Raw genomic sequence first — 7829 nt, 5'->3', positions numbered from 1 at the left:
GCGGCCGGCATACCACGCTGATCCGAAGGCAGGAGCCAGGTGCTTCTCCTGGTCTCCCATGGGGTGCAGGGCCCCAGCACTTGGGCCATCCTCCACTGCACTCCCGGGCCACAGCAGAGAGCTGGCCTGGAAGAGGGGCAACCGGGACAGAATCCGGTGCCCCGACCAGGACTAGAACCCGGGGTGCCGGTGCCACAAGTGGAGGATAAGCCTACTGAGCCACGGCACCTGCTGAGCAATAGAGTTTTGACTTACCCAACTTCTGATGAAGTGTCCTGGCAATCTCTCAATCTCTCTCTCTGATGCTCTGCTTTTCTAGTAGATGGAAACAAATGAGCATAAAAAGGATGTTAATCAAAAGATGTTAGTGACAAAAGAGTTCACACTCTTTCAACCCTTATTATATGAGATAGGCACAGTAAATATGGTGGCAAATATCAGGATACATATCATCTTCACACGATATAGGTAGTGAAGGTATTTGGCCCAACAAGGACTTTGGAATTTAACAAAATTCTATTTCTTGATTTGAATATACATACAAATGTGTTAAATTTATTAAAATTTGTCAAGTTGGATCTTCAGGTTTTATGCATATTTAGTTTATTGTATAGTTTATGTGAAAACATTTTTCCTACCCAGGGAGACAGTAACTTGTGTGTTTCACAGCTGAGACATGAAGAACTATGTATTAATTTTATTGTGAATTATAATTTTAAGAGTTACAAATTGTGTTACTTGGAGTAAATAAGCTGTTGAAGTTCCATTTCTTCATTTTTAAGTAAGAGTGATACTAGTATACATTTACTTGAGATTTTGTTCAAATAGTATAAGTAAAACTGGGTCCATGGTAGGTACTCAATGAATGCTATTTCCTTTACCTTTTGTTGTTTAAAAGGATTCGAGGCTACTCATATTCTATTGAACTGCACTCCTAAATTTTCATTTGGATCAAATTGTATGCATACATTATCAACTTTTCCAACCATTAAAATCACCTATTATATAGAGAAGAAAGGGAACTATTCTGTAATTGTGTTGGCAACCAAAACATTTTTAATGAGCATATTTGCTTAGTTATCTATTCCAGAGGAAGCAGTTGTGGTATAACAACTGGGTCACCTTCTTAACAGCTCTATTATGCAGTAGTTCATGTATTTTCTTGTTGACAGATTTAATTCACTCTCTGAAAGCAATAATTGTATGGATACTACAGTTGGCAGCTTCCTTCATGAAAAAAAAAAAAGTAAAATTAGGCTGCTATAATACTTTTACTCTTAAAAGGCAAATGAAGCACCCTGTGTACTTTCACTAAAGAATTACAATGTCTCTAACACTGGAACTAATTAAGAAAGTTTTGAATATGCAATAGCGGATTGCTCTGCAATGCCTTCCCAGATATAGGTTAGTGAATTCGTAATGAAAAAAAAAATGTATTTCTGGGTTCCCATTATCAGAGTGATGCTTTGAAGATAACAAAGAAATGAGCCATTAAGTGAATAATTTGGATATGCTTAATTCATTGAAATTCATTTTCCGCATATATCAGGCTAAGTTTTCCACATCTCTTAGGGAAATAATAAAAATGAAAAGACAGACTTGGTATTCCATTGCTATTTCTTTCTGATTATATTATCCTGTATTGTAATTTTGTCATTCTTATTGATTAAACATTGTATATACACATATACAATGAGCTGGGCATGTTTTGGAGTGGAATAATTTGTTTTTCTCTGAAAAATTACTCAACAAGGATTCATTATTCTATTATTTGGAGAAATTAATATATTTCATAATTTATTTAATTTTAAATACTACCTAGAAGGGGAAGATGTGGTCACATCTGGAGTAAATATTTAAAATAGTATTATTTGTTTTGCAGATATTTCCATAAAGATGTTTCTCTCCTCTAAAAGCAGCAGTTCAGGGGGTGTGGAAGAGCAGGGCACTCTTGAAAATTTTAGCACAATAAAATAGACTAATTTCAGAAATGAACTGTTAAATATTAGTGGCTTGTAAAAATTGATGTTATAATAATTTTTAAATGCAATGTATATATTTAATATTCATTAACTGATAATATGCCAAAGATGTTAAGATGTTGGGGCCTGCGCTGTGGCACAGTGTTTTAAAGCTTACACCTGCAGCGCACACATCCCATATGGGTGCCGGTTTGAGTCGCTACTGCTCCATTTCTGGTCCAGCTCCCAGGCAATGTGCCTGGGAAAGCAGTGGAAGATGGTCCAAGTCCCGGGCCTCTGGCCTCACATGGGAGATCTGGAAGAAAATCTTGGCTCCTGGCTTTGGATAAGGTCAACTCCACCTATTGAGGCCATTTGGGGAGTGAATCACCAGGTAGAAGACCTCTTTCTCTCTGTCTCTACCAGGCTCTGTAACTCTGTCTTTTTAAATACAATAAATCTTAAAAAAAAAAAAAAAAAGATGTTGGTGGCCCGTACTGTGGCGTAGTGGGTGAAGCTGCCACCAGTGATGCTGGCATTCCTTATGGGTGTCAATTTGAGTCCTGTTGCTCCACTTCCCATTCAGCTCTCTGCTGTGGCCTGGGAAAGCAGTGTGGGATGAAACAAGTTCTTAGGCCTCTACACCTGCATGGGAAACCCACAGGGGTCTCCTGGCTCCTGGCTTCAGATCAGCCCAGCTCCAGCTGTTATGGACATGTGGGGAGTGAACCAGCTGATGGAAGATTCCTCTCTCTCTCTGCCTCTGCCTCTGTGTTGTTCTCCCTTTCAAATGGATAAATAATTTTTCCTTTTTTTAAAGATTTAGTTATTAATTTATTTGAAAGTCAGAGTTACACAGAGAGAGAAAGAGAGGCAGAGAGAGAGAGAGAGAAAGGTCTTCCATCTGCTGGCTGACTCCCAACTGGCTGCAGTGGGCAGAGCTGTGCTGATCTGAAGCCAGGAGACTGACTGGGTCGCCCATGGGGGTACATGGGCCCAAGAACCTGGGCCATTCTCCACTGCACTCCCAGGGCACAGCAGAGAGCTGAACCAGAAGTAGAATATCTGGCCCCAAACCAGAGCCCACGGATGCTGGCACTGCAGGCAGCAGTCCAATCCTCTATGCCACAGTGCCAGCTCCTAAATATTTTTTTAAAAGGACAATGCTGATATGTCATTGTTTTTAAAAAACATGTCATTGTATACTTTTTGGAATCAAAATCCTATCTTTGTCACTCTGCCTTTCAAATAAATAAGTGAATATATAAAAGAATTCAACACAAACATTCATAATTTCATTGGATTTCCATGCAGAAGCATGAAGCAAGACCCTTACCTTTCACCTTACACAAAAATTCACTCAACATGGATTAAAGACTTAAATCTATGACCCAACACCATCAAATTATTAGAGAGCATTGGAAAGACCCTGCAAGATATAGGTACCATCAAAGACTTCTTGGAAAATATCCCAGAAGCACAGGCAGTCAAAGCCAAAATTAACATTTGGGATTGCATCAAATTGAGAAGTTTCTGTACTGCAAAAGAAACAGTCAAAAAGTGAAGAGGCAACCGACAGAATGGGAAAAAAATATTTTCAAACTATGCAACAGATAAAGGGTTGATAACCAGAATCTACAAAAAAATCAAGAAACTCCACAACATCAAAACACACAACCCACTTAAGAGATGAGCCAAGGACCTCAATAGACATTTTTCAAAATGGCCAACAGGCACATGAAAAAATGTTCAAGATCACTAGCAATCAGGGAAATGCAAATTAAAAGCACAATGAGGTTTCACCTCACCCCGGTTAGAATGGCTCACATACAGAAATCTACCAACAACAGATGCTGGCGAGGATGTGGGGAAAAAGGGACACTAACCCACTGTTGGTGGGAATGCAAACTGGTTAAGCCACTATAGAAATCAGTCTGGACATTCCTCAGAAACCTGAATATAACCCTACCATACAACCCAGCCATCCCACTCCTTGGAATTTACCCAAAGGACATTAAATTGGCAAACAAACAAGCTGTCTGCACATTCATGTTTATTGCAGCTCAATTCACAATAGCTAAGACCTGGAATCAACCCAAATGCCCATCAAAGGTAGACTGGATAAAGAAATTATGGGACATGTACTCTATAGAATACTATACAGCAGTCAAAAACAACGAAACCTAGTCATTTGCAAAAAGATGGAGGAATTTGGAAAACATCATGCTGAGTGAATTAAGCCAGTCCCAAAGGGACAAATATCATATGTTCTCCCTTATCAGCGACAACTAACTGAGCACCAAAGGGGAAACTTGTTGAAGTGAAATGGACACTATGAGAAACAGTGACTGGATCAGCTCTTGTTCTGACTATTGATGTACAATGTAATACTTTATCCATTTTAGTATTTTTTTTTTGTTCTAGGACTATTGGTTGAACTCTGTAATTAACACACAATTATTCTTAGGTGTTTAAATTTTAACTGAAAAGTGATCCCTGTTAGGATTTTGGAAAACATTATGCTGAGTGAAATAAGCCAGTCCCAAAGGGACAAATATATGTTCTCCCTGATCAGTGACAACTGAGTGAGCACCAAAAAGGAAACCTGTTAAAGTGAAATGAACACTATGAGAAACGGTGACTTGATCAGCCCTCACCCTGACTGTGGATGAACAACTTAATGCGTTATCCCTCTTAGTATTTTTTTTTTGTTTATTCTACTTAATACTTTTGGTTGAATACTGTAATCAATACACAGTTATTCTTAAGTGTTGAAACTTAACTGAAAAGTGATTGCTGTTAAATATAAGGGTGGGAATAAGAGAGGGAAGAGATGTACAATTCGGGATATGCTCAAGCTGACTTACCCCAAATGGTAGAGTTAGAAACATACCAGGGGATTCCAATTCAATCCCATCAAGGTGGCATGTACCAATGCCAGCTCACTAGTCCCAGTGACCAATTTCTGTTCACAATTGATCATAATGATAGGACTAAGAACCAAAGGGATCATATAAACAAGAATAGTGTCTGCAAATACTAGCTGATAGAATAAAAAAGGGAGAGAACGATCCAACATGGGAAATGAGATACACAGCAAACCCATAGAATGGCAGATGTCCTAAATAGCACTCTGGCCTCAGAATCAGCCCTTAAGGCATGTGGATTCAGCTGAAAAGCCCATGAGAGTATTTCAGGCTTGGAAAGCCAAGACACTCTGGGGAAAAAAAAAAGACCTAAATGAAAGATCTCTGTGAGTGAGATCCCAGTGGAAAGGACAGGTCATCAAAGAAGGAGGTACCTTTCTCTGAAGGGAGGAGAGAACTTCCACTTTGACTACGACCTTGTCTAAATATGATCAGAGTCGGTGAACTCAAAAGGCTTCCATAGCCTTGGATACTCATGATAAGAGCCTAGGATGATTATTGATGCCATAAACAAGAGTGTCAATTTGTGAAGTCAACAACAGGAGTCACTGTGCACTTACTCCTCATGTAGGATCTCTGTCGTTAATGTGCTGTACATTGTGATTTAATGCTATAATGAGTACTCAAACAGTATTTTTCACTTTGTGTTTCTGTGTGGGTGCAAACTGTTTAAATCTTTACTTAATATATGCTAAACTGATCTTCTGTATATAAAGAGAATCGAAAATGAATCTTGATGTGAATGGGGTCTGTGGTTCGCTTTAGAGGATATGAGGATCAAAAGACCCTGGATGATTCCATTCGTCCCTTGGAAAGTGGTGCTGCCACTCTCTGAGCTATGCTGGACACCAGAGATAACACAGAGATTATTGTGATTGAGCCTTCCAGTGACAAGGACAATACTAAGTCTCTAGTGTTGTTCAAGGCCCCTCTGATGGTCACCCAAGAAATTAAAAACCCAGTGACCAAGGGCTTCTCAGGGACAGCTGATGACTCCTGGTAAAATCTCCAGTGTTGGGCCACACCAAATGCACTCCTGCCGCAATCCAATCTAAGAGAGAGATTCATTATTGTGTGACAGGTGATCTGAAACTGCTGCTACAACACTAGGTGTATGGTTAGAGAAACCACTTTTTTTTCATTTTCATCCACCCCTATTGCCCATAATCAGAGAAATCAATTAGCAATGGATGAACTCAGGCCTTTTGCCTAAACACGGCCCCCAGATCCACTTACTCTGTCTGAATGCCCCACACCTGAGGAGGGAGTGCCTGTAAAATAAAATAAAATAAAGTATACCAAAAGAAAAAGCTTGTTTCACAGAATTGCATGGTATTATACATCCTTACAGTAGCCTAAGACAGTATGATGCTATGCTAAAAACTGAATGTTGTATATGTCAACTGGATGCTCGTCATAATTACGCTTTAAAGCAAAAAAAAAAAAAATCATCATACCTTAAGCAGCTGACTGGGGATTCCCTCCTAGATGGTGGATAACCCTAATGGATGGATGGTAGAGAGCGCTGTAAGTTATATTTGTTGTTACATGCTGCCTCATAGTTTGTTGCTGTAGCTTACACTGTTTTGTGAAATTTGGGTGCAGTGTTCCACACTTCTCACATACTTCTCACACAGGGAACCCTTTTGGAAGACAGCATATACATAAATTGAGAGGCAAAGAATGCTAAAGGGATGGAGGGTTAGGGATATGGCGTCATTCAGTCCCTCTTAACATCGTGGTAACTTGTTAGTTGCGTGTAGGCCCCCGAGCTGATAGATTTTCTACTAGTCAGCTGGCCCAGTAGACTGACATATTCTGCTAGTCAGTGGGCCCAGAAACTGACACAGTTCTGCTATGTAACTTCTTGAACGCCTGCCACTGTTTTCTGTAAAACAAATATAAGAAACAGAGGACTGAATTGGGTGTGGACCTCTTTGCTGCAGCTAATCTTATCACCAAAAGCAAAAGATGCGTAAGCTATGTATGTTCACCCACCACTGTGAAAATAAAGAGGTGTGAATCGATAGAGTGCTCTGAAGATTTTCTTTGGCTTATATAAATCCAGACCTAATATTCCTGAAAATGAGTTCCTACACTATATGTATATATATACAGTTTTCTTATCTATTTATTTATATTATAAATATATTCTTCTGAAAAAATATATAGAATTCAAATGCACATATTTTTCCTCATTGCCTATGCACCAGTCTCCTGGTGAATATATTATATTTTAACATACATGTTATTTAATTTATTTTAATTATAATTTATATAATTTATTTATATACATATAATTTATTTTAAAATATTACTTAGAATTGTTTTGTGTTGGAAATGAAAATACTAAGAACAAGAGGCATTTTGTTTTGTTCTTGAAGAAAATGTAAACTTTCAAATGCTTTAAGGTAATCTGGTAATACTTAAATTAATAATTAGAATCCCTTGTTTTCATTATATATTAAATACATAGACATATAGGTGGGGGAATTCAACACAAATATTTATCTGTTAATCTATACTGACACAAATTTTTGTAATGACAAAACAAAAATTAATCACAGATTATCGCTTCTCGGCCTTTTGGCTAAGATCAAGTGTAATCACAGATTATTGGTTAAATAACATGGTCATAAAGTGAATATTATACATTTGTTAAAAGTAAGTAGACAGATTTATCTATCTAGTTATCCATATCCTTCTCTAGTTTTCCCATTTTTGTTATAGAATGAGCTCATTTAAAGTGTGATAGGAAAAATATAGCTACAATAATCATCTAAATGTGCAACTATTTCTATTCTAAAAGATAAAATAGAAAGAGTACAGATAAAACAGGTATGTGCAAATATATAAGGTATGAATAGTGGTTGTTTTTAAAGACATAAGCTGTCACGTGGGATTTCAAAGAAGTGGAGGATTTATTTTTTAAATTCACAGT

General features: G+C 37.9%; 1 pseudogene; it reads left to right on the top strand.

Moving 5' to 3' along the window:
- Positions 1–7458: 7458 nt before the first annotated feature.
- LOC127483017 (U2 spliceosomal RNA) lies at positions 7459–7629 on the top strand (annotated as a pseudogene).
- The last annotated feature ends 200 nt before the right edge of the window (positions 7630–7829 follow it).

Source organism: Oryctolagus cuniculus, chromosome 4 (genome assembly GCF_964237555.1).
Source record: "Oryctolagus cuniculus chromosome 4, mOryCun1.1, whole genome shotgun sequence".
Classification (NCBI taxonomy): Eukaryota; Metazoa; Chordata; class Mammalia; order Lagomorpha; family Leporidae; genus Oryctolagus; species Oryctolagus cuniculus.
This window is presented reverse-complemented; position numbering and strand designations above follow the sequence as displayed.